This window comes from Crinia signifera, chromosome 19 (assembly GCF_055691185.1).
Source record: "Crinia signifera chromosome 19, ASM5569118v1, whole genome shotgun sequence".
Lineage (NCBI taxonomy): Eukaryota > Metazoa > Chordata > Amphibia > Anura > Myobatrachidae > Crinia > Crinia signifera.
The window spans coordinates 137,942,764-137,969,171 of NC_139226.1; the positions used below are offsets into that span (position 1 = coordinate 137,942,764).

Consider the following 26,408-nt stretch of genomic DNA (forward strand, 5'->3'; position numbering starts at 1 on the left):
TCCTGTATGCACCCCTCCCCATTGCTAGAGGTATCCTGTAGGCACCCCCCCCCCACCCCCTCCCCATTGCTAGAGGTATCCTGTAGGCACCCCCACCCCCTCCCCATTGCTAGAGGTATCCTGTAGGCACCCCCTCCCCATTGCTAGAGGTATCCTGTAGGCACCCCCCCCCCCCCCCCCGCCCCATTGCTGGAGGCATACTATATCCTCCTCTTGCCACTTTCTTCCTAAGCCTCCCTATTCCTGAGGCATTGCTGACAATGTTATATCCTATATATTCAGACGCCCGGGTACTGTATATCCCAAGCGCATGTCCTGTTGGTAGACATTATTACAAATGAGCCCTTTATTCATGACCTACAATGTGTAGATGTAGAAGAGGGTAGATTGAGTCTTTGATGCACTGCGGTATGCATGGTACTGTACATAGAGTACATATGTGACAGCCCTGTAGCCATGCTTACAGTGTGCGGGAACTGTATATCCCAAGAACGGTAATATTATCTGCTCACCAAATCTTATCGGTCTCTCTCTCTCTCTATTTTTCTTTAAACCAATAATAATTTAAAAAAAGGGGGTTCTTTAATACAGGGGGTGTGTATGGGGTATGTGTTTGGACATGGGGTGCGTGTATAGACGTGTGTGTGTGGGGGGTGTATGGACACTGGGTGTGTGTATAGACATGGGGTGTGTGTGTGTGTGGGGGGGGGGGGGGGGTTTATGGACCCGGAGTGTGTGTATGGACACTGGGTGGGTGTATACACATGGGCTGTGGTGTGTGTGTGTGTGGGGGAGGGGGGTTATGGACACTGGGTGGGTATATAGACATGGTCTGTGGTATGTGTGTGTGTGTGTGTGTGTGTGGGGGTTATGGACACGGGGTGGGTGTATAGACATGGGCTGTGGTGTGTGTGTGTGTGTGGGGGGTATGGATATGGGGGGTGTGTATGGACACTGGGTGGGTGTATAGACATGGGCTGTGGTGTGTGTGTGGGGGGGGTATGGATATGGGGGGTGTGTGTGGGCACTGGGTGGGTGTATAGACATGGGCTGTGGTGTGTGTGTGGGGGGGTATGGATATGGGGGGGGTGTATGGACACTGGGTGGGTGTATAGACATGGGCTGTGGTGTGTGTGTGTGTGGGGGGGGGGGGGTTATGGACACGGGGTGGGTGTATAGACATGGGCTGTGGTGTGTGTGTGTGGGGGGGTATGGATATGGGGGGTGTGTAGACACTGGGTGCGTGTATAGATCTTGAGGGACATTTTGGAGAAAGGAGATGTTGAGCATTCTGGTTACTCACTGAAGTCTTCTCCTCTGTGTGTACAGCAGCGCACAGCACCTGGAGGACCCCGCAGGTCACTGGCCGCTATGTACCTGTCACAGAGATTGTCACTTGCTAAGTCAGCCTAAGCCATTCCCCTCTGTGAGCCAACCTTTCCTCTCCCATAGCCCCGGTCTAATCAACCCCTATAATTTATGCAGAAAATATGATTTATATTTAATTTCACCACACTTGCTTTGTTAATTTGAGATGTAATTAACCCGTCACCACGGCAACTAATTTTGTGATGCCGTAAATTACCGCTGCCTTTTTTATCAGAATTCAGTTACTTTGGCTCCTGTGTGCAGCGTACTGATGCAATTAGGTTGCTAAGGGCGACTCAGGAGTGTTTCCTGCTACTGCGAGACTGCAGTGAGTACAATTCCTTCCTAGGAGACGAGCCGGCACCCAGGCCCCTGTACAGCCCGGTCCTGTCCCTCGGAGCGGCTCTCACATGCTGTTACCTACTGTTATATACCTGAGATTTCCCTGCTCTGCTGTGTAATCCCAGCACTGTGTAGGGTGTGGGAATGGGCCATCTGTTGCAATTCCCCCTGGTCCTGAGCAGATAGGTAATACGCCCCATCATAAAACAGGATTATACAGTAACGGCAGCATCAGGGATATTTCATCTGCAGAGCTGGCACTTTATTCCTAGTGACTTCAGTGCGTGTGTGTGATATATATATATATATATATATATATATATATAATGTAGATATAGATGGATGAAATGATCCTCGGTATTGGCTGGATGTGCCCAGCTGATAACATGTTGCTCACTGGCGCTGGAGGAGAGCGCGGTGCCGGTCCATGTGCGGATGGTATATGGGGGGGGGGGGACACGTCTCCAGCTTCTGCCTGTCCTGCGGAAGAGTTTGTGTGCATCAATTTTTTTTTTATTTAAAACAAAACCCCTCTGTGTTGCTTTTGTCACGTTAATTCCCATTTTGCCAACACCAGGGGCCCAGGCAGACGAGTTACCAAGGAACGCAAAATTTTAATTAGTGTATTTTAATCATTCAGGCTTTTCAAGCTAATCCACATACCCCAGAGAATTCCCTAGATGCTGCTCTATGCTGCGTTACCATTTATTGTTGAGTCTATTATAATTACTGTTAGCAGGTGGGGACTGCAAGATGTTTATTACGAGTTTTTCATCTTTAGTGTAATTACTGAGGAAAAAACACCAAATAAGAAGAAGTGGCGATTCCTAGACAACACTCCTGCCACCGGTGATGTGCGTGGTAACCCTGGGCAGTCAGGTGTGGTGGGAGTGTGGCACTGCATCACCAGGCTATTGGGGGGGGGGGGGGGCTACCCTGCTCCATATGGCTCCTACACTGTATAGGTATACAACATACATGGTGGCCCTTCATACTTTATGTATTTGGCCAAATGGCACAGTTGTGACCCCATATTGTGGCCCTTTGCGGGCTGCAGTCTGATGTAACACCTGAACACGTCAATAGAATACAGCGCGTGTTGCAGGAGTGTGGTTTGCACTTCCCGGGGCAGCACGAGTGGTGTGAGGTGAATGTGATTCTTCTGCTGTAATTGTTCTACACGAATGTCGCCATGTAATTCTAGCCGTAAGGAAGGTGTTTGGGGCCGGTAGCTGTCCCTATCTCTGAGGGATACGAGTCCCTCTTCTTTGGCATTAGGTGTAACTACAGGCCGCTGGTCAGCTAGGAACCAATGATACATATACTGGCTGAGGGACTTTAATCACACAATGTGCTACCACCAGACTGATGGCAAAGCAAGAAAACCTGGAACATTTCTCCGCTAAACGACCAAATCGGAAAACTAATTATAGACAAGAAGCAGAAGGTGAGCGGGCGATGGGGCGTTACAGTAACCTGTGGGTGCGGGAGGCGGGGCGTTACAGTAACCTGTGGGCGCGGTAGACGGGGCGTTACAGTAACCTGTGGACGCGGGAAACGGGCGTTACAGTAACCAGTGGGCGCGGGAGACGGGGTGTTACAGTAACCAGTGGGCGCGGGAGACGGGGCGTTACAGTAACCAGTGGGTGCGGGAGACGGGGTGTTACAGTAACCAGTGAGCACTGGAGACGGGGCGTTACAGTAACCTGTGGGCGCGGAAGACTGGGCGTTAGTGACCTGTGGGCGCGGGAGACGGGGCGTTACAGTAACCAGTGGGTGCGGGAGACGGGGCGTTACAGTAACCTGTGGGCGCAGAAGACTGGGCGTTAGTGACCTGTGGGTGCGGGAGCCGGGGCGTTACAGTAATCTGTGGGCGCGGGAGACGGGGCGTTAGTGACCTGTGGGTGCGGGAGCCGGGGCGTTACAGTAATCTGTTGGCGCGGGAGACGGGGCGTTACAGTAACCTGTGGGTGCGGGAGACGGGGCGTTACAGTAACCTGTGGGCGCCGTAGACGGGGCGTTACAGTAACCTGTGGGCATCGTAGACGGGGCTTTACAGTAACCTGTGGGCGCAGTAGACGGGGCGTTACAGTAACCTGTGGGTGCGGGAGACGGGGCGTTACTGTAACCTGTGGGCGCGGTAGATGGGGCGTTACTGTAAGCCGTGGGTGCGGGAGACGGGGCGTTACTGTAACCTGTGGGCATGGTAGATGGGGCGTTACAGTATACTGTGGGCGCGGGAGATGGGGCGTTACAGTAACCCGTGGGTGCGGGAGACGGGGCGTTACAGTGACCTGTGGGCGCGGTAGACGGGGCGTTACAGTGACCTGTGGGCACGGGAGACGGGGCATTACAGTAACGTGTGGGCGTGGGAGACTGGGCGTTACAGTGACCTGTGGGTGCGGGAGACGGGGAGTTACAGTGACCTGTGGGTGCGGGAGACGGGGCGTTACAGTAACCAGAAGCCCTCCCCCGAGATCTGTGATGGACCACTATCACTTTCCCACATCTACATACACCAACCTTAATGGACGATACATTCCCCCAGGTCTCATTTTCAGCACATTGACGCAACTTGGTACAAAACACAGTGATACCCCTTTTACACCACCGCAAAAACCCAGGTCAGCCCCGGGTCAGTGGCGGTGTAAATGGGTCAAGCTGTGTCCATTTACATGGGACTTCTACCCAGGTCCTGACCTGGGTTGAACATGGCTTGGACCTGGGCAGTGTAAACTGGTACGCTGGGTCATCCAACCCGGTTCTCTTTTTACATTAATGCGGGAAGCCCAACCTCCGGAGTGCAGCGTTCAGCGTCAACATGGAGGTTGGGCGGTTTCCACACAGCCTCCGCTGCTGTCTGCGGTACTATGCAGGGAGGAGATAAATGGATGCCTGTGTGCGGCATCCATTCACCTTTTGGACGGGGGCTGGGGGGGTGCACGGGGGCTGCCCAGCAGGTTACCTTGGTGCTGGGCTTGCCCTAAGCGCGGCGGTCCGGGGCCCGGCAGGGGTGATTGTGATCCCAACGCTAGGAGAGGATGTCATCTCCAAGCGCCACCTCCGTCCACACTGCGATAGGCACCGCAGTGCAAATACTGTGCAAATCCTGGATCGGATCTGGCTTGGATCTGTGTTCCAAATGCCGGGTCGGATCCAGGATTTTTGGTGTAAAGGGGGTATGAGAGAGGCAAGCACTTATTGGGCAGCATGGACAGTGTAATGTGTAAAGGGGTTAACTAATGACCTTACGGCCACAAGTAAACAAACGCCTAATAGGGAGTTGTGTCAAGCTGCTCCTACTTGGGGTGTCGGCCCCTAAAGAATGGATACAAAAAAACAACAAAAGGGTGGAGCGCTAAAAGAGATGGATCAACTGGTTATTTCAAAAAAACAATATATGTAATTTATTAAATGTATTATATTCAGTTAACAATTAATAAGGTATAAAAACATTTGTAACAAACTATTTGTTAATAAATTAGAGTAAAATGATTTGGGTTGTATACTTAGTGGTATGGAGTCCCGTATGAAGTCTCAATAGGAATTCCCTGAAGAAGGTAATGTTTCTTGGGCAGGTCCTTTCTTAGAGCTGGGTAAGTGTTGGGTCCATAAACCTTGCTGGATTTGAGTTACGCTGGAGGACGTGGTTGAACCCTGGTTGGAATCGGGGTGTCCTCAACGATAATACGTACTTGTGATCCGCAATTGTGCAGGTGGTGGAGTCCCATAAGCTGTTGTATACAAAGGTCTCTTTGCCAGCTGGTAGCCCAGGATTGATGGTAGTAGAATGATCTCCAAAAAGTGGGGTGTCCAATACCAATCAAAGTAGCCCAATAAGAATAAAATCAACAGGTGCTCCCTGACATGCTTCGCTGCCTGGCTGACAGCTTTCTCAAAGGTTTGTGGGGGTCTGCCCGCACCCCCGTGTCTCTGTATGAATGTGTGTATTACATATAATACATGTGTGTCTCTGTATGAATGTGTGTGTATTACATATAATACATGTGTGTCTCTGTACGATTGTGTATATTACATATAATACATGTGTCTCTGTATGAATGTGTGTATATTACATATAATACATGTGTGTCTCTGTATGATTGTGTGTATTACATATAATACATGTGTCTCATGTATTATATGTAATACACTCATTCATACAGACACACATGTATTATATGTAATACACACATTCATACAGTGTGTCTGTATGAATGTGTGTGTTACATATAATACATGTGTGTCTCTGTATGATTGTGTGTATTACATATAATATATGTGTGTCTCTGAATGAATGTGTATATTACATATAATACATGTGTGTGTGTGTCTCTGTATGAATGTGTGTATATTACATATAATACATGTGTGTCTGTATGAATGTGTGTGTATATTACATATAATACATGTGTGTCTGTATGAATGTGTGTATTACATATAATACATGTGTGTCTGTATGAATGTGTGTATTACATATAATACACGTGTGTCTCTGTATGAATGTGTGTATGTATATTACATATAATACATGTGTGTCTCTGTATGAATGTGTGTATTACATATAATACACGTGTGTATCTGTATTACATATAATACATGTGTGTCTCTGTATGAATGTGTGTATTACATATAATACATGTATGTGTATGTATGATTGTGTGTATTACATATAATACACGTGTGTCTGTATGAATGTGTGTATTACATATAATACATGTGTGTCTCTGTATGAATGTGTATATTACATATAATACATGTGTGTCTGTATGAATGTGTGTGTATATTACATATAATACATGTGTGTCTGTATGAATGTGTGTATTACATATAATACATGTGTGTCTGTATGAATGTGTGTATTACATATAATACACGTGTGTCTCTGTATGAATGTGTGTATGTATATTACATATAATACACGTGTGTCTCTGTATGAATGTGTATATTACATATAATACATGTGCGTCTCTGTATGAATGTGTGTAATACATATAATACATGTATGTGTATGTATGATTGTGTGTATTACATATAATACACGTGTGTCTGTATGAATGTGTGTATTACATATAATACATGTGTGTCTCTGTATGAATGTGTATATTACATATAATACACGTGTGTCTGTATGAATGTGTATATTACATATAATACATGTGTGTCTCTGTATGATTGTGTATATTACATATAATACATGTGTGTGTCTCTGTATGAATGTGTATATCACATATAATACACGTGTGTCTGTATGACTGTGTATATTACATATAATACACTTGTGTCTCTGTATGAATGTGTATATCACATATAATACATGTGTGTCTCTGTATGATTGTGTATATTACATATAATACACGTGTGTCTCAGTATGATTGTGTATATTACATATAATACATGTGTGTCTGTATGATTGTGTATATTACATATAATACATGTGTGTGTGTCTGTATAAATGTGTATATTACATATAATACATGTGTGTGTCTGTATGATTGTGTATATTACATATAATACATGTGTGTGTCTGTATGATTGTGTATATTACATATAATACATGTGTGTGTGTCTGTATAAATGTGTATATTACATATAATACATGTGTGTCTGTATGATTGTGTATATTACATATAACACATGTGTGTGTCTGTATGAATGTGTATATTACATATAATACATGTGTGTGTCTGTATAAATGTGTATATTACATATAATACATGTGTGTCTGTATGATTGTGTATATTACATATAATACATGTGTGTCTCTGTATGAATGTGTACATTACATATAATACACGTGTGTCTCTGTATGATTGTGTATATTACATATAATACATGTGTGTGTCTGTATGAATGTGTATATTACATATAATACACGTGTGTCTCTGTATGATTGTGTATATTACATATAATACACGTGTGTCTCTGTATGAATGTGTGTATATTACATATAATACATGTATGTGTGTGTGTGTGTATGAATGTGTATATTACATATAATACATGTGTGTGTCTGTATGAATGTGTATATTACATATAATACACGTGTGTCTCTGTATGAATGTTGTTTATAACATAACCATTATACATGAGCATTGCCCACTGTACGGCCATAGTGTCCTCCTGTACCCGCAGCCTGGCGGCCGGTGCCCCTCGGAGGAACTGAAGCTCATTTTGTGTCACTTCTTTGTGTCCTGAGAGCGTTAGACACCGTCCATTATAAATGTGAGTGTGAGCCGGGCCCCCAGCTGTCCCGGCATGTGAGCCACGCAGTTGTTAAACTAGAAGACAAATAGTTGGCAACTTCCAGAGGTTGTTTTTCAAACCAAGGTTTCTATAGAAACGCTCGGGACATCCAAGTCAGGGGGACTAAAATATCCCCTCATACCCCCCTCCCCCCCCTGCCAAACATAAGCAAACTGATATGATATGAGGAACATAAGGGCAGCTGACAGGGGTGAGTGAGGGCACCCTACCCTCGCCTCATATGGGTCTTTTGCCATGATCATGAGAGTTTTGCTTGGGGGCTATTCCCATTTAATCAGTTTGTAATGCAAAGCAGCGATTATCATGGTTCTATGTAATGTGTGCAGGGTCGCTGGGTTCTAGACACAGGGTGGGGTCACAGCAACACTGCAGCTCCCTCTCTGCCCCATACCCTGACAAGGAGCATAGTCCGTGTCCCATGTGCCAGGCTGTATACAGGATACAGAAGAGTTGTCCTGCCCTTATGTCATCTCTGGGTATGGGCTGGATCCGCACAATGGCCTTATTCAGATCTGAACGCAGTACAAATTTGTTCTCAAAATGGGCAAAACCATGTGCACTGCAGGTGGGGCAGATGTAACATGTGCAGAGAGAGTTAAATTTGGATGGGGTGTATTGAAACTGAAATCTAAATTGTAGTGTAAAAATAATGAAGAAAGTATTTACCCTGCACAGAAACAAAATAACACACAAATCTTACTCTCTGCACATGTTACATCTGCCCCACCTGCAGGGCACATGGTTGTGCCTATTTTGAGAACAAATTTGTACTGCGATCAGATCTAAATAAGGGCCATTGGGTATCCCTGTGGTCTCTCCAGCACTCAGACAATTCCTCAGACCGGGCAGTGCCACTTCTTGCCAGTCCCTCTAGTGTGCAACAACTTCCTCATTGTAACTCACTGGCACGCACACTTGTGGCTGGCAGTGCCCCAGTATGTCCCGTATGTTTTTCGGGATCACAATTCCATCCTCAGACCCGATACAGCACAGGATACACTGTGTATACTGTGCTGCTGTATCTGGTCTCAGGACGGGATTGTGATCCCGGAAACATTTTTACATTTCTTAATACAGCGTTGACACTTTTCTCATCCTTACAAAGTCTCTGAGTGCAATCATTCATTTTGAAAAAAAAAAAAAAAAAAAAAATATATATATATATATATATATATATATATATATATATATATATATATATATATATATATATGATACAGGTATAGAAGTGCGCTCTATATATCCACCACATGACCAAAGTGAACATTAATGGAATTATAAAAAAAATGTAGTTGAATAAAACAATAATTTATTCGACAACTGCAACAGGTAAGAGTCAATTTTTCAAGAGAATTCAATTTCTGATCCAACACCTGAATGACTTCAATTCATAAACGAGACCCTATGCGTTTCGTCCAGAGCGGACTTCATCAGGGGTGAGGGGATCTATTCAGTTAACATGATAGAGATCATTTTTCTCAATCAGGGATGGAGAATGATGGTCTTTAAGAACAATGTCTGGCATGCTCTTAAACATTCTCCCGGAGATAGAAATAATGTGTGTAAGAGTCATTTAAAGTGAGTAAATGAGAACATTTTTTATAATGTGTTAGCTTCATCTTTGTGTGTAAATGTGCGAGTACGCAATACGACATTGTTTGAGATTTTCTGTGGAGAAAAAGTTTAAACTTTATTCCTCAACAACCTGACACTTGTCAGAGTGCTGTGACCTTGTAGAACCTCTGCATCACACACCTGAACACATGACACCTGCAACATCAATATCGCTGTTCTAAGTGTGGAGTCGTTACACTCTCTTGCCAATTACCGCACACATAGCAGCGGCCAGTAGGTGTCAGTGTTCTGAAGGTTACTATTACTGAGTCATTAAAGCACAATGGCCCTTATTCAGATCTGATCGCAGTAAAAAGTTGTTCGGAAAATAGGCAAAACCATGTGCACTGCAGGTGGGGCAGATGTAACATGTGCAGAGAGAGTTACATTTGGGTGGGGTGTGTTGAAACAAATCTTAATTGCAGTGTAAAAATAATGCAGCCAGTATTTACCCTGCACAGAAACTAAACAACTCACACAAACCTAACTCTCTCTGCACATGTTACATCTGCCCCACCTGCAGTGCACATGGTTTTGTCCATTTTCCAAACAAATTTGTACTGCGATCAGATCTGAATAAGGGCCAATGTGTGTGTGTGGCAGCTCCAACTCATTAGCAACACTATATTGTATCTGTTTGCTGTATACTGTGTGTATGTAATGATGTGTCTGTGTGTAGTATACACAATACAACCTGTCGCTGGACATACGCAGGCTCCGTGGTGCACTCACTATTTATCCAGTGCTGAAATCTGGGCTCTTCCCAGCAGGATATCAGTCCAAAGCTTGTAACTTAGTAGCTGAATGAACTCGATTTCAGAGGTTAATGCCAAAATCTGGAGCGGATTAGGTAAAAATTACTTACAACACCATTAAAATTCTGAACTCTTTTTGTTGTGGCTGTAAATTAATTTAAATGTCAGTTTTTTTATTTTTTTCTAAAAGAAAAAAAAAAAACAGTACGAAATTGAGCCAACAGAGCCGTCTGTGGAGCGTCTGGCAGCGAGGAAAGTGAGGTTTCTATTGACAAGAAAAAATATGGAGCTTAACTAGAAGCATATGGAAGCCACTCCGGAGAGAAGTAGCTGCAGAAAGGGAGAGCGCAGACTGCGGAGGGCAGACAGGCACAGATAGGGTGACCGTCTGTCTGCTGATTACCATGGACAATGTTACCACCCCAGGGAGAGCTGTGCAGACTATAGCCTGAATATAAGCAGGTGCCCATTCTAGATGTCATCCAGTGCCTTGTGCATGATGCACAGGATTTCAGCCAATAGCAGGGAGCTGCCTGCTTGTCCCCGCAACAGGACCCTGCGCCATCCCCACTGTCACTGTGAGCAGCACAGGACTACAGCCACCAGGCAGGACACTGCGCCGTCCCCTCTGTCACTGTGAGAAGCACCCTGCGCCGTCCCCTCTGTCACTGTGAGCAGCACAGGCCTACAGCCACCAGGCAGGACCCTGCGCTGTCCCTTCTGTCACTGTGAGCAGAACAGGACTACAGCCACCAGGCAGGACACTGCGCCGTCCCCTCTGTCACTGTGAGCAGCACAGGCCTACAGCCACCAGGCAGGACCCTGCGCCGTCCCCTCTGTTACTGTGAGAAGCACGGGCCTACAGCCACCAGGCAGGACCCTGCGCCATCCCCTCTGTCACTGTGAGCAGCACAGGCCTACAGCCACCAGACAGGACCCTGCGCCGTCCCCTCTGCAACTGAGCAGCACAGGCCTACAGCAGCAAGGCAGGACCCTGCGCCATCCCCTCTGTCACTGTGAGCAGCACAGGCCTACAGCCACCAGGCAGGACCCTGCGCCATCCCCTCTGTCACTGTGAGCAGCACAGGCCTACAGCCACCAGGCAGGACCCTGCGCCATCCCCTCTGTCACTGTGAGCAGCACAAGACTACAGCCACCAGGCAGGACCCTGCACCATCCCCTCTGTCACTGTCAGCAGCACAGGCCTACAGCCACCAGACAGGACCCTGCGCCGTCCCCTCTGTCACTGTCAGCAGCACAGGCCTACAGCCACCAGGCAGGACCCTGCGCCATCCCCTCTGTCACTGTGAGCAGCACAGGACTACAGCCACCAGACAGGACCCTGCGCCGTCCCCTCTGTCACTGAGCAGCACAGGCCTACAGCCACCAGGCAGGACCCTGCGCCATCCCCTCTGTCACTGTGAGCAGCACAGGACTACAGCCACCAGGCAGGACCCTGCGCCGTCCCCTCTGTCACTGTGAGCAGCACAGGCCTACAGCCACCAGGCAGGACCCTGCGCCGTCCCCTCTGTCACTGAGCAGCACAGGCCCACAGCAGCAAGGCAGGACCCTGCGCCATCCCCTCTGTCACTGTGAGCAGCACAGGACTACAGCCACCAGGCAGGACCCTGCGCCTTCCCCTCTGTCACTGTGAGCAGCACAGGACTACAGCCACCAGGCAGGACCCTGCGCTCTCCCCTCTGTCACTGTGAGCAGCACAGGACTACAGCCACCAGGCAGGACCCTGCGCCGTCCCCTCTGTCACTGAGCAGCACAGGCCCACAGCAGCAAGGCAGGACCCTGCACCATCCCCTCTGTCACTGTCAGCAGCACAGGACTACAGCCACCAGGCAGGACCCTGCGCCGTCCCCTCTGTCACTGTGAGCAGCACAGGACTACAGCCACCAGGCTGGACCCTGCACCATCCCCTCTGTCACTGTCAGCAGCACAGGACTACAGCCACCAGGCAGGACCCTGCGCCGTCCCCTCTGTCACTGTCAGCAGCACAGGCCTACAGCCACCAGGCAGGACCCTGCACCATCCCCTCTGTGTCTGTGAACACTACCAGCCCACACCCACCAGGTTCTCGCAACACCCCTCCAAACTCTGTACCTGCTGTCATCCATGCCGTCACTTCCCAAATGAGTGCAACATACTGTATAAAATCCCACAAAACATTATCTGTTCCTGCTTATGCTCAATGTCAGCATTAGCCATCCGGGAGCTGTACAGTGTCAGGAACACAAGAGCTCGCTGGGTCGTGATAAAGTGGGGTGAACGGGCCTCATTGTGTGGGACTATGAGTGCTGTACAAGTGATCCGCACGCCGTATCGTCTATCACCTGAGGAGATGTTCCTGCTGCGGGGTCACTTGGCCATCCTTGTTCTTACCCCGCTGTGTACAAGGATTATTTAAGGGGTCAGTAGGTTCCTGCTCCATGTAGCTTGCGCACCTTAAGGCTTACTGTGGGAAGGTGACACATGATGTCACATGAATTTGCTGTGGTTGATACATGTTGCTGTGTTTGGGGAAGTGTCCCAGGGATGTGCCTTCCAAACCAGCTGCTGGCGCTGCCCCCATGACTGGATGCATTCGTCCTGTCCCCTCTGACACGTGTTGCACATATTAAGCCATTTGTAGGTTATTTCAACTTAATCCGCTGAACTCAAGAAACCAGATTTGAAACGCACAATACGGGAAATGCCAGACGGCTTTCTCCCAGTAACATGGTTCAGTTCTCTCTGGCTCACTCAGCCGGACCATCGGGGTCGTGTCAGTGTCCAGGTCCTGGAGGGCTTCCCTACCCTACAGCCATATAGATGTGACCCCCCCCAGTATCAGTGCACGGACAGAGGCCTATCATGTTCCCCTGCCCATGCCGGACCATCGGGGTCGTGTCAGTGTCCAGGTCCTGGAGGGCTTCCCTACCCTACAGCCATATAGATGTGACCCCCCCCAGTATCAGTGCACGGACAGAGGCCTATCATGCTCCCCCGCCCATGCCGGACCATCGGGGGTCGTGTCAGTGTCCAGGTCCTGGAGGGCTTCCCTACCCTACAGCCATATAGATGTGACCCCCAGTATCAGTGCACGGACAGAGGCCTATCATGCTCCCCCGCCCATGCCGGACCATCGGGGGTCGTGTCAGTGTCCAGGTCCTGGAGGGCTTCCCTACCCTACAGCCATATAGATGTGACCCCCCAGTATCAGTGCACGGACAGAGGCCTATCATGCTCCCCCGCCCATGCCGGACCATCGGGGGTCGTGTCAGTGTCCAGGTCCTGGAGGGCTTCCCTACCCTACAGCCATATAGATGTGACCCCCCAGTATCAGTGCACGGACAGAGGCCTATCATGTTCCCCTGCCCATGCCGGACCATCGGGGGTCGTTTCAGTGTCCAGGTCCTGGAGGGCTTCCCTACCCTACAGCCATATAGATGTGACCCCCCCAGTATCAGTGCACGGACAGAGGCCTATCATGCTCCCCCGCCCATGCATGAGCATTGTCCTCAGGGAACACTGCTGCTATGAAGGGGAGTCGCAGGTCGGTAGGTGGTACATGACTACCAGACAGAATATTGGCCAGAGTCTCTTGCTAGTTGCGACCTAGTTGCTGTCTGTACAATGACGATGGGTCATCACTGAGATCCTGTACACACACGATCTGCGCAATAACCACCATCATTAACAAGATGTTTGTTGCATATGTTCTAGCACAGTATGTCCGCACTATATCGTCACCGATTCCCCTCCCTGTACCACCCGACCGGATTCCTGCTGCTCCCAGTGTTGGTACACACTACCCACCTGTTACTCCACCTGATGTATATGGCCAAAATCAATGCATGTGATAGGTACCAAGAAATCTCTGTGCCGCTGTATACCTGCGTGGAATAGGAAGAGGTAGCACTGTGCCTCTGCATATTATATACAACAGAACAGTATATGAGGAGTGGTACTGTGCATGTACACACTATAGGGTCAGTCATTGTGGATGAGAAGTGGTACTGTGCATGTACACAGTATAAGGTCAGTCATTGTGGATGAGGAGTGGTACTGTGCATGTACACAGTATAAGGTCAGTCATTGTGGATGAGGAGTGGTACTGTGCATGTACACAGTATAAGGTCAGTCATTGTGGATGAGAAGTGGCACTGTGCATGTACACAGTATATAAGGTCAGTCATTGTGGATGAGGAGTGGTACTGTGCATGTATACAGTATATAAGGTCAGTCATTGTGGATGAGGAGTGGTACTGTGCATGTATACAGTATATAAGGTCAGTCATTGTGGATGAGAAGTGGTACTGTGCATGTATACAGTATATAAGGTCAGTCATTGTGGATGAGATGTGGCACTGTGCATGTACACAGTATATAAGGTCAGTCATTGTGGATGAGGAGTGGTACTGTGCATGTACACAGTATAATGTCAGTCATTGTGGATGAGAAGTGGTACTGTGCATGTATACAGTATAAGGTCAGTCATTGTGGATGAGATGTGGCACTGTGCATGTATACAGTATATATGGTCATTCATTGTGGATGAGAAGTGGTACTGTGCATGTACACAGTATAATGTCAGTCATTGTGGATGAGAAGTGGTACTGTGCATGTATACAGTATATAAGGTCAGTCATTGTGGATGAGAAGTGGCACTGTGCATTTATACAGTATATAAGGTCAGTCATTGTGGATGAGATGTGGTAATGTGCATGTATACAGTATATAATGTCAGTCATTGTGGATGAGAAGTGGTACTGTGCATGTATACAGTATATATGGTCATTCATTGTGGATGAGAAGTGGTACTGTGCATGTACACAGTATAATGTCAGTCATTGTGGATGAGAAGTGGTACTGTGCATGTATACAGTATATAAGGTCAGTCATTGTGGATGAGAAGTGGCACTGTGCATTTATACAGTATATAAGGTCAGTCATTGTGGATGAGATGTGGTAATGTGCATGTATACAGTATATAATGTCAGTCATTGTGGATGAGAAGTGGTACTGTGCATGTATACAGTATATAAGGTCAGTCGTTGTGGATGAGTAGTGGTACTGTGTAGCAGTGTGTAGTAGAGAATTGGATCAGCCGGGATAAAGGAGACGTCTCACTGTGCATTGGTATATGTACAGAATAGGAACAGTCGGGGTAAAGGAGTGATACTATGCAGCTGTATGTTGAGTATGAATACTCTGTATAATTGAGAAGTGGTATTGTGCGCGTGTATCTATGTACGTGTATGTGTAATAAATATATGTATACAGTTTGTAGAATAAAATTAGCTGGGATACAAGAAGTGGTACTGTGTTATGTATACAGAATAGGAACAGTCGGGGTAAAGGAGAAGTGGCACTGTGTAGAATGATATATACATGAGAAATAACTGTGCTGCTGTATACAGAATAGGTACAGTCGGGGTAAAGGAGTGATACTGCATATTATATACAGGATAAGAGCAGTCGGTATACAGTAGAAGTGGTACTGTGCATGCAGTCACTATTAAGTGGTACTGTGCACCTTTTGGAGGTTACCATGAATTACAATAGGTGGACGCTTCCCATGGCAGTTAGAGGTGATAACGTGTATAATGACCCCAGAAGATGCTGCCACTGGATTAGGAGGAACAGTGTGGGTACATAGTAAGTATACAGACACGTCATGTCCCTCTCTGTAAGAGTTAACAGTGTAGTGGTGTGGCCTATGAAGGCACCGGTGAGGATGTCACATTCAGTCTGAGCCTGACGTCGTTCCCCTCTGGTCTCTGCGTGTGGTGGTTTTGGTGCCCCAGGTAGCTGGGACTTCCCTACAGTCCCTGTGGTAAGGCTGCAAGGCTCCTGTACTGGCCCCCTGGGACATCTCCTCTGCTGGATGGTGAGCTGGAGACCGTTGCCCTGTTTCTCCTTGAGTCCCAGCTTCTCCCCAGCCAGGGATTGTGGAGCTCCAATGAAAATGATGATATGTGACAATCAGTCACAGCAATTAGTGTTTTGGTTAACGGGCCTTTTTTGTTTTCTCTCACCCAGACAGAATGTCACAAATAAATCCTTGCCCGCATTTGCATATTAATTGGATCGCAGACGTCAAGCATCTTTCATTAAACAAAATGATCTGCATATTTGGAGACATAAAATAGTTATTTTGATGGGTTTTTTCCTAAGATCAGGGGGCGGGGGAGGAAGGTGATGGAAGCCATCGAGAATGTTGGTACAGGAGAAGGGACCAAGGCAGGAAAATTAATGGAAACTGATTAACGCTGTGATTGCCAGGCGCAATCTTCCTACTGATGCCGCCAGTACACGCAGTGTGGTGGTTATTCCACATCTATATGTATTACCGAGCAACTTAAGTGTCTCAGCCAGTGTTGTGTACTGGGGCGGGTGGGTTTCCAGCCCCTCTGGAATTGGGGTGTGCCAGGCTGTATTTTGGTGTCCTCTCCCTCATCCCGCTCTTGTCTTTCACTGTCCAGCTGTTAAGTTTTTTTGGAATCCTGAAGTTCAGCAGTGGCTGGCATCCAGGCAGTATTATCGCACACACTGGAAATAACCCAGAAACCTGCCAGCCCCATATTAGGGAAAGAATCCCTGTCACACAGCAAGTGAACACAAAATTTATTGACAAGACAGTGTGACTGGAGGCAGCTTCCCCCATACCACACACCAGCAGCCGCTCTGACATGAGACAAAGACTCGCTCACTGCCGCCTCTTATATTTATAGCTGATCGCTCCTTGTCCTTTCCCCACTCTGTCCAGCAACTGGATCCTTCGCGATCTATACAAAGGTCACAACTTGTATCTATCCGAATAAGTTCCTATAATCTCCCTGATACCCGGTATATTTATTTATTGCCACTTTCTTATATAGCGCGACAAATTCCGTGTCAGCACTCATGTTCCTGTGGCTCTCTTGCTCATGTATATGGTGAATTTGGACCCAGGTAGCCTTAATTAGCCTGATTCTAAGCAAGGGGCAATGTAACCTGTGCGGAGAGATCAGTAGGGGTCTATATAGTGGGGCCTACACAGGGGGAGATGTGCTGCGAGAGCGTTCTGAGCGGTACTAGATCACACACAGGGGGAGATGCGCTGCGAGAGCGTTCTGAGCGATACTGGATCACACACGGGGAGATGCGCTGGGAGAGCGTTCTGAGCGATACTGGACCGCACACAGGGGGAGATGCGCTGCGAGAGCGTTCTGAGCGATACTAGATCACACACAGGGGGAGATGCGCTGCGAGAGCGTTCTGAGCGGTACTAGATCACACACAGGGGGAGATGCGCTGCGAGAGCGTTCTGAGCGATACTAGATCACACACACGGGGAGATGCGCTGCGAGAGAGTTCTGAGCGATACTGGACCGCACACAGGGGGAGATGCGCTGCGAGAGCGTTCTGAGCGGTACTAGATCACACACAGGGGGAGATGCGCTGCGAGAGCGTTCTGAGCGATACTGGATCACACACGGGGAGATGCGCTGGGAGAGCGTTCTGAGCGATACTGGACCGCACACAGGGGGAGATGCGCTGCGAGAGCGTTCTGAGCGATACTAGATCACACACAGGGGGAGATGCGCTGGGAGAGCGTTCTGAGCGATACTAGATCACACACAGGGGGAGATGCGCTGGGAGAGCGTTCTGAGCGATACTAGATCACACACAGGGGGAGATGCGCTGGGAGAGCGTTCTGAGCGATACTAGATCACACACAGGGGGAGATGCGCTGCGAGAGCGTTCTGAGCTATACTAGATCACACACAGGGGGAGATGCGCTGGGAGAGCGTTCTGAGCGATACTAGATAACACACAGGGGGAGATGCGCTGCGAGAGCGTTCTGAGCGATACTAGATAACACACAGGGGGAGATGCGCTGGGAGAGCGTTCTGAGCGATACTAGATCACACACAGGGGGAGATGCGCTGCGAGAGCGTTCTGAGCTATACTAGATCACACACAGGGGGAGATGCGCTGGGAGAGCGTTCTGAGCGATACTAGATAACACACAGGGGGAGATGCGCTGCGAGAGCGTTCTGAGCGATACTAGATAACACACAGGGGGAGATGCGCTGGGAGAGCGTTCTGAGCTATACTAGATCACACACAGGGGGAGATGCGCTGGGAGAGCGTTCTGAGCGATACTAGATCACACACACGGGGAGATGCGCTGGGAGAGCGTTCTGAGCTATACTAGATCGCACACAGGGGGAGATGCGCTGCGAGAGCGTTCTGAGCGATACTAGATCGCACACAGGGGGAGATGCGCTGCGAGAGCGTTCTGAGCGATACTAGATAACACACAGGGGGAGATGCGCTGCGAGAGCGTTCTGAGCGATACTAGATCGCACACAGGGGGAGATGCGCTGCGAGAGCGTTCTGAGCGATACTAGATCGCACACAGGGGGAGATGCGCTGCGAGAGCGTTCTGAGCGATACTAGATAACACACAGGGGGAGATGCGCTGCGAGAGTGTTCTGAGCGATACTGGATCACACACAGGGGGAGATGCGCTGCGAGAGAGTTCTGAGCGATACTGGATTGCACAAAGGGGGAGATGCGCTGCGAGAGCGTTCTGAGCGGTACTAGATCACGCACAGGGGGAGATGTGCTGCGAGAGCGTTCTGAGCGATACTAGGTCACACACAGGGGGAGATGCGCTGCGAGAGCGTTCTGAGCGATACTGGATCACACACGGGGAGATGCGCTGGGAGAGCGTTCTGAGCGATACTAGATAACACACAGGGGGAGATGCTCTGGGAGAGCGTTCTGAGCGATACTAGATAACACACAGGGGGAGATGCGCTGGGAGAGCGTTCTGAGCGATACTAGATAAAACACAGGGGGAGATGCGCTGCGCGAGTGTTCTGAGCGATACTAGATCACACACAGGGGGAGATGCGCTGCGAGAGCGTTCTGAGCGATACTAGATCACACACAGGGGGAGATGCTCTGGGAGAGCGTTCTGAGCGATACTAGATCACACACAGGGGGAGATGCGCTGCGAGAGCGTTCTGAGCGATACTAGATCACACACAGGGGGAGATGCTCTGGGAGAGCGTTCTGAGCGATACTAGATCACACACAGGGGGAGATGCTCTGGGAGAGCGTTCTGAGCGATACTAGATCACACACAGGGGGAGATGCGCTGCAAGAGCGTTCTGAGCGATACTAGATCACACACAGGGGGAGATGCGCTGCGCGAGCGTTCTGAGCGATACTGGATCGCACACAGGGGGAGATGTGCTGCGAGAGAGTTCTGAGCTATACTGGATTGCACAAAGGGGGAGATGCGCTGCGAGAGCGTTCATACCTATACTAGATCTGTACGGTGGCCAAGCATCGCTGTGGCCCCTACACACGGAGCAATCTAGTGAGATCATTTCCAAAATGCCCGTAAATTGCTAAGTTTGTAGGCCGCATAAGTTTCTGTGCAAGAGTGAAGCTGCCCGATGTTTGTGGGCTGCATGCAGAAGCAGCCAGTATTTACCCTGCATGCACAACATGATAAATGCATCTGTCCTCCTTATATTGCAGCGTGGTTACCACTTCTATTCACACCAGACTTTGCAACGTGGCGGCCTAACTAGACATAGTGATAGCTCCGCCCAATCTCATGCTAGGGCAGCACCTCTGCCAAACGTTTGCTTTGCATTGATCACTGTGTTATTGGTAGAACCTCTGATCGGGAGAAAGTGGATTATTCTGTGTACATGACATGTGATGGCTTTTTATAACCGTTTCTCTGTGTCCAGCATTGGCTGAAAGGCAAACAAGTGATTTCCGTGACCTTGAGCTTCCAGAGCCTGTGATTGTCAGTCAGGACTCCTCCACAGACCACTCGCAGGGTAATGTCTAGTATGAATGCAGGAACCTCACTGGAAAAGCCTCTGAGACCAATGTTACTTCGTCATGTCCGATCTTCCTGTGGGAAAGAGGCGTAAATAATTGATGTGCATATAATAACGCTGCCACAAGGCTGCATTCATTGATTAGGATGGAGCAACATAAAGTTGCTTTTGCCCAGGTAAACTCTGGTGGTGAGCCAGACATCTCCCTGGGAAGCAGACAACGTGTAATGCACGGTGTATATCCATCTGTGCCGCGGAGGAACTACAAGTTCCAACATGACCCAGAGGTGTCTATCACAGATAAGAGATACAGAAGATGTGATAGACATCCTTGCCAGCTCAGAGTGGCACAGGTGTACGCCAGCTTCTCAATACTGCCTGCCCCAGGTTTCCTCCGCATTGCACTTGTAATAGGGCGAACAGCACAACCTCCTGGTCTCCTCCTGTAAGCCCCAAGCGCCCAGGATACGTAGGTCGTAACCAATGTCAGGGTAGGTCTGGGGTACAAGTGCCTGTGTGGGTATAATGAGACATAGGACAAGTATACATACTGACAAGGACTTTATAGTCTACACAGTCACGTTCTAGACTTTTTCCAGATTCCAGAGATGAATGCGTTTCTTCCATCTGTGTAATTCATGTTATACGCCCTGTGTATTATCTCCGCACGCTCTGTATACTAAGCCACGCTCTAAGAATGCAGAACATCAGTTGTCTGACGAGCAGGGCCCTCTTCCCTCATGTGCCTTTCCTAAACCATCCCTATAATCCCTTGTTCTCTTCCCTCTGATACTTAGGTCAGTGGTGTCTGCTATGGTTCTATACCCTGTACATGTCACATACACAGTTTTCTTGTTTATTTATACGCTGCGGAGACCTCGTGGCATATTTCATTTATATATAAAATAACAGTCCCTGTTACCCTTTTCTGCTGAGATGACCATGTTACCTGTTGGATATCTTACTGCCTTGAGAATGGTCCCGTAGGACCGAAACGTCGTCAGGCTCCATATTTTTGACCCATTAAAAACGGGACATCGTGCTCCTGAGAACCTCTGATACTTTAAAGTCTGGTGAGTGCTGTTTTCCCTCACGGGAGTTTCTGTATTTATATAGCACCGGTTTAATTAACCCTGCTATTTATACGGCACCCTATCGGCTACCTCGACACAGGGGTGAGAGTGCAGGTCTTGTACACACACACACACACACACACATATATATATGTCTGTATCCCCCCGGCATATAGTGTACTTTCACACCCATTGCACACACAGTAGTACCATCCAGGTGCCGGTCTGATCCCATCATGGCACAAATATCCAGGGCTGCGATACCCCCGTCTCTAGATGTCCCGTCTGTCATTACATAGCAATACAAACATGATCACTGCCAATTACGTAGTGTAATCTCCCAATAAATGCACAATAGTGTAGGATGGTCCAGCCAGACATTATTCCCTGATGAAATATATTCCAATTACCACAATAGTAATTATCTGGAGCCTTTAATCAAATTCGGGCGATTCCAGAACCAGCTCCGACATAGATGCCACTGCCGATTATATAATTCTGTGCACATCGCCCGGACCTGGGTGTATAGCGCTTATCTGACAGCAATCCGCTACTTACTACGTACACCCCAAAGCCTGGAACATGGCAGTTAGGAGCTGATTGGCAGGAACTTTGGGACATACTTGGAGAGAGACAAAGTGGAGAGATAAAGTACCAGCAAAACAGCTTCTAAATGCCATATTACAGGCTGTGTTTGAGTCTTTATCTCTCTCAGGCTTGGTACATCTGCCCCACAGGGTGAACCCTGGCCAGTAACGGGCCCAAGGGCCCTGCAGCAGGCACTAGCGGTACAGGGTAGACCCGGGACCAGCACAGGAGCAGTGTGTGAGAACAGCCATCACTATGAGTGTTGGAGAGCCAAGTTTATTTAATACAGATTTAATGGCCGTGCACTTTTGTAAATCAAAATAATTAAAAATAATAAATTTGGGAGTATATAAATCCCGCCTCACCCAGGGCAATAAAAGTGTATTCTGCTAGGGAGATTGCTGAGAGCATCACACGCTCTGTGCAGGGAGACACAAGCTGCTTGCATGAGCCGAGAGGTTTGGATACACGCCCTGGGGTTTAGGAACGATGCCCATATCATTGCAGGCTTCCCTAAAGCAGTGCCCTCTGGTTGCCAGCTGGGACTCCAGCTGTGTAGAGTTTCTGTGGGCAGCGCCAGCTGTAACTTCAGCTGTGTGTTTTTTATTGTGTGTCAACTGGGACCTCTGCAGCCAGCCTCACCCACTTACCTGGCACCTCCTACCTGGAAGAACTAAGGCTACAGCAGTGTGCCAGCGGAGGCACGTGTATGCTATATTTACATGTTACTGGTGGTTATAGCAGGGAATCTAGTGCCTGTATAGGGCAGCCTTCAGCGTGTGCTACCTGGTTATATTCATAGATCTTCCCACAATCTATCATCCTGCCTAGTACTATCTACTAGTCCTGTCTCTCCCTCTACATTTTCCTGCACAGTCACAGGCCAGGAATATCTCTGCAATTCCCTCTCAATACAATCCTGCCTGCTCCCTATTTATCTCATATTTCACGGTCCTGCCTGGCTGAGCCCCTACCAACCGGCACTGTCCTCCCTGGCTGAGCCCCTACCAACTGGCACTGTCCTTCCTAGCCGAGCCCCTACCAACTGGCAATGTCCTTCCTGGCGGAGCCCCTACCAACTGGCACTGTCCCGCCTGGCCGAGCCCATACCAACCGCCACTGTCCTGCCTGCCCGAGCCCTTACCTTCCAGCACCATCCCGCCCGGCCGAGCCCTTACCTTCCGGCACTGTGCCGAGCCCTTACCTTCCGGCACCGTCCCGCCGGGCCGAGCCCTTATCTTCCGGCACCGTCCCGCCGGGCCGAGCCCTTATCTTCTGGCGCTGGGCCGAGCCCTTACCTTCCGGCACCGCCCCGCCTGGCCAAGCCCTTACCTTCCGGCACTGTCCCAACGGACCTTCTGGTCGTCCTGCCTGGCCAAGCCTTTACTTTCCGTCACCGTCCCGCCTGGCCGAGCCCTTACCTTCCGGCACCGTCCCGCCGGGCAGAGCCTTTAACTTCCGGCACTGTCCCGCCTTGCCGAGCCCTTACCTTCCAGCACTGTCCTGCCTTGTTGAGCCCCTACCTTCCGGTACTGACCTGTCTGGCCGAGCCTTTACCTTCCGGCACCGTCTTGTCTGGCTGAGCCCTTTCGGCACCGTTCCGCCTGGCTGAACCTTTACTTTCTGGCACCGTCCCGCCTGGCCGAACCTTTACCTTCCGGCACTGACCCCTCTGGCCGAGCCCTTACCTTCCGGCACTGTTCCGCCTGGCCGAACCTTTTCCTTCCGACACCGTCCCGCCTGGCCGAGCCCTTACTTTCCGGCACCGTTCTGCCTGGCCGAACCTTTACCTTCCGGCACCATCCTGCCTGGCCGAGTCCTTACCTTCCGGCATTGTCCTGCCTTGACTCTCTGTATACTGTGATGTGAGCATACCTGCCTGACGGGCCCCTCAATGTTCCTCTAGCATTTCAGCTATACGTTTGTGCAAACGGTTGACGTGGAAATGGTCTACACAAGAAAAGGCTGACATGAGTTTTTGTAGATGTAGATTAGTTTGACGCGTTGCTCGCCTTGTACCTGGAAAAGTCCAAATGATGAAGGGAAAAAAAACATGAAAAACCTTGACCTTTGTCATGCGTCAACCATCAACCTAGACACTGCTGACCCATCATCCGGAGACCATTGTTATAGTGTTAAATACTTTAGTACAATTCCGTTGAGTAAACTTTCCTCATAGTGCTGCTGGTGGCGCTAGATGCCTCCCAGTCCCAGGGGAAGTGCAGAGAGCTGGTGCCTCTGACAGTGTGATAAGGAACATGATGGTGTTATCAGACAGGGAGCTTTATATAGCAGGGTGAGGCCGGCAGCATTCCCAATATGCTGATAAATTCTACAAAAACATCCAGAAGTAAAAACAGGTTCTAGAAGCGCAGATTAGTCTGTGACTAACAGGTGCCATTTATTTTGGGACCGATAATTGGGAGGCGCTCATTGTTGGCATTGCTGTATTTTTAGGATCCACTATGCAATAACCTAAATAGGTAAAGTTCTAATGTACTATAGAGGAGACTCCTGTGAATGTGTGTTCCCTGGCACACTTCCTGTAATCATCATGATTTGTCAGTGTTCTGTCATGCAGTACCTCTCCCAACCTCTGTATTATAGGGGGCGCTGTGTCTTGTGGTAACTGTACCTGTGCCGCAGTGTCACACATGAAATATGGATTAGAAGTATCATATTAGCTGATGAAGTGGGGACAGCAGCTGGCATCTGGGAAGCTCCCCTTTTATTGTTTGACTTATACACAGTTTTCAGGAACACTCAAATTACTACTTTAGTCACCTTTCAAACACAAACCCAATCACACCCACACACTCATAAATATTTCACACAGGCGTCCAGCCCGTACACCGCTCCGCTGCTGCTTATTACTGAATCTGACAACAGAGCTGATATTTTGTAGCTGTGCCCAGTGGTCAGTGCGCACGTGAGTGGGAAACTGGTACGCGCTGTATTGCGGCACAGGCCCCAGGTATGTGATCTGAGGAGGACAACACAGCCCCATGGGACCAGTATTCAGTGCAGAGCTATATACAATACAGAGTGAGCACATGCTCCTAGAGCCATCGCAGGCCTTGTAAGCACTGATGCTAAAATAAACTATTAATGACGGTCAATCTATTGCACATAACTCTACATCAAAGCCCGGTACACACTAGTGTAAGTGACGGGGGACAGGGAGGCGGAGGTGTAAGTGACGGAGGGACAGGGAGGCGGAGGTGTAAGTGACGGAGGGACAGGGAGGCGGAGGTGTAAGTGACGGAGGGACAGGGAGGCGGAGGTGTAAGTGACGGGGGACAGGGAGGCGGAGGTGTAAGTGACGGAGGGACAGGTAGGCGGAGGTGTAAGTGACGGGGGGACAGGGAGGCGGAGGTGTAAGTGATGGGGACAGGTAGGCGGAGGTGTAAGTGATGGGGACAGGGAGGCGGAGGTGTAAGTGATGGGGACAGGTAGGCGGAGGTGTAAGTGACGGGGGGACAGGGAGGCGGAGGTGTAAGTGACGGGGGGACAGGGAGGCGGAGGTGTAAGTGACGGTGGACAGGGAGGCGGAGGTGTAAGTGACGGGGGACAGGGAGGCGGAGGTGTAAGTGACGGTGGACAGGGAGGCGGAGGTGTAAGTGACGGGGGACAGGGAGGCGGAGGTGTAAGTGACGGTGGACAGGGAGGCGGAGGTGTAAGTGACGGTGGACAGGGAGGCGGAGGTGTAAGTGACGGGGGACAGGGAGGCGGAGGTGTAAGTGACGGGGGACAGGGAGGCGGAGGTGTAAGTGACGGTGGACAGGGAGGCGGAGGTGTAAGTGACGGTGGACAGGGAGGCGGAGGTGTAAGTGACGGGGGACAGGGAGGCGGAGGTGTAAGTGACGGGGGACAGGGAGGCGGAGGTGTAAGTGACGGTGGACAGGGAGGCGGAGGTGTAAGTGACGGTGGACAGGGAGGCGGAGGTGTAAGTGACGGGGGGACAGGGAGGCGGAGGTGTAAGTGACGGGGGACAGGGAGGCGGAGGTGTAAGTGACGGGGGACAGGGAGGCGGAGGTGTAAGTGACGGTGGACAGGGAGGCGGAGGTGTAAGTGACGGGGGACAGGGAGGCGGAGGTGTAAGTGACGGGGGACAGGGAGGCGGAGGTGTAAGTGACGATGGACAGGGAGGCGGAGGTGTGAGTGACGGGGGGACAGGGAGGCGGAGGTGTAAGTGACGGGGGGACAGGGAGGCGGAGGTGTAAGTGACGGGGGACAGGGAGGCGGAGGTGTAAGTGACGGTGGACAGGGAGGCGGAGGTGTAAGTGACGGGGGACAGGGAGGCGGAGGTGTAAGTGACGGGGGACAGGGAGGCGGAGGTGTAAGTGACGGTGGACAGGGAGGCGGAGGTGTAAGTGACGGGGGACAGGGAGGCGGAGGTGTAAGTGACGGGGGACAGGGAGGCGGAGGTGTAAGTGACGGTGGACAGGGAGGCGGAGGTGTAAGTGACGGGGGACAGGGAGGCGGAGGTGTAAGTGACGGTGGACAGGGAGGCGGAGGTGTAAGTGACGGGGGACAGGGAGGCGGAGGTGTAA

At 49.6% G+C, this 26,408-nt stretch overlaps 1 protein-coding gene and 1 long non-coding RNA gene across 9 annotated transcripts in view; one reads left to right on the top strand and one right to left on the bottom strand.

Annotated features, from left to right (window-relative positions):
* The window catches only part of CASZ1 (castor zinc finger 1), a 233,053-nt gene that overhangs the window by 108,500 nt on the left and 98,145 nt on the right, over positions 1–26,408 (top strand). The gene's annotated exons all lie outside the window — the stretch shown is intronic.
* Positions 1–26,408, bottom strand: part of LOC146043073 (uncharacterized) — a 187,806-nt gene that overhangs the window by 37,011 nt on the left and 124,387 nt on the right. Inside the window, exon 4 of one of the 3 annotated variants that reach the window (XR_014464112.1) lies at positions 19,880–20,268. The exons of 1 other annotated variant lie outside the window; for it this stretch is intronic. This is a non-coding gene — a long non-coding RNA (uncharacterized LOC146043073). Of the gene's footprint in view, positions 1–19,879; positions 20,269–23,734; positions 23,875–26,408 lie in introns of those variants that run through there. One more of the 3 variants, XR_014464113.1, reaches the window with a different exon arrangement.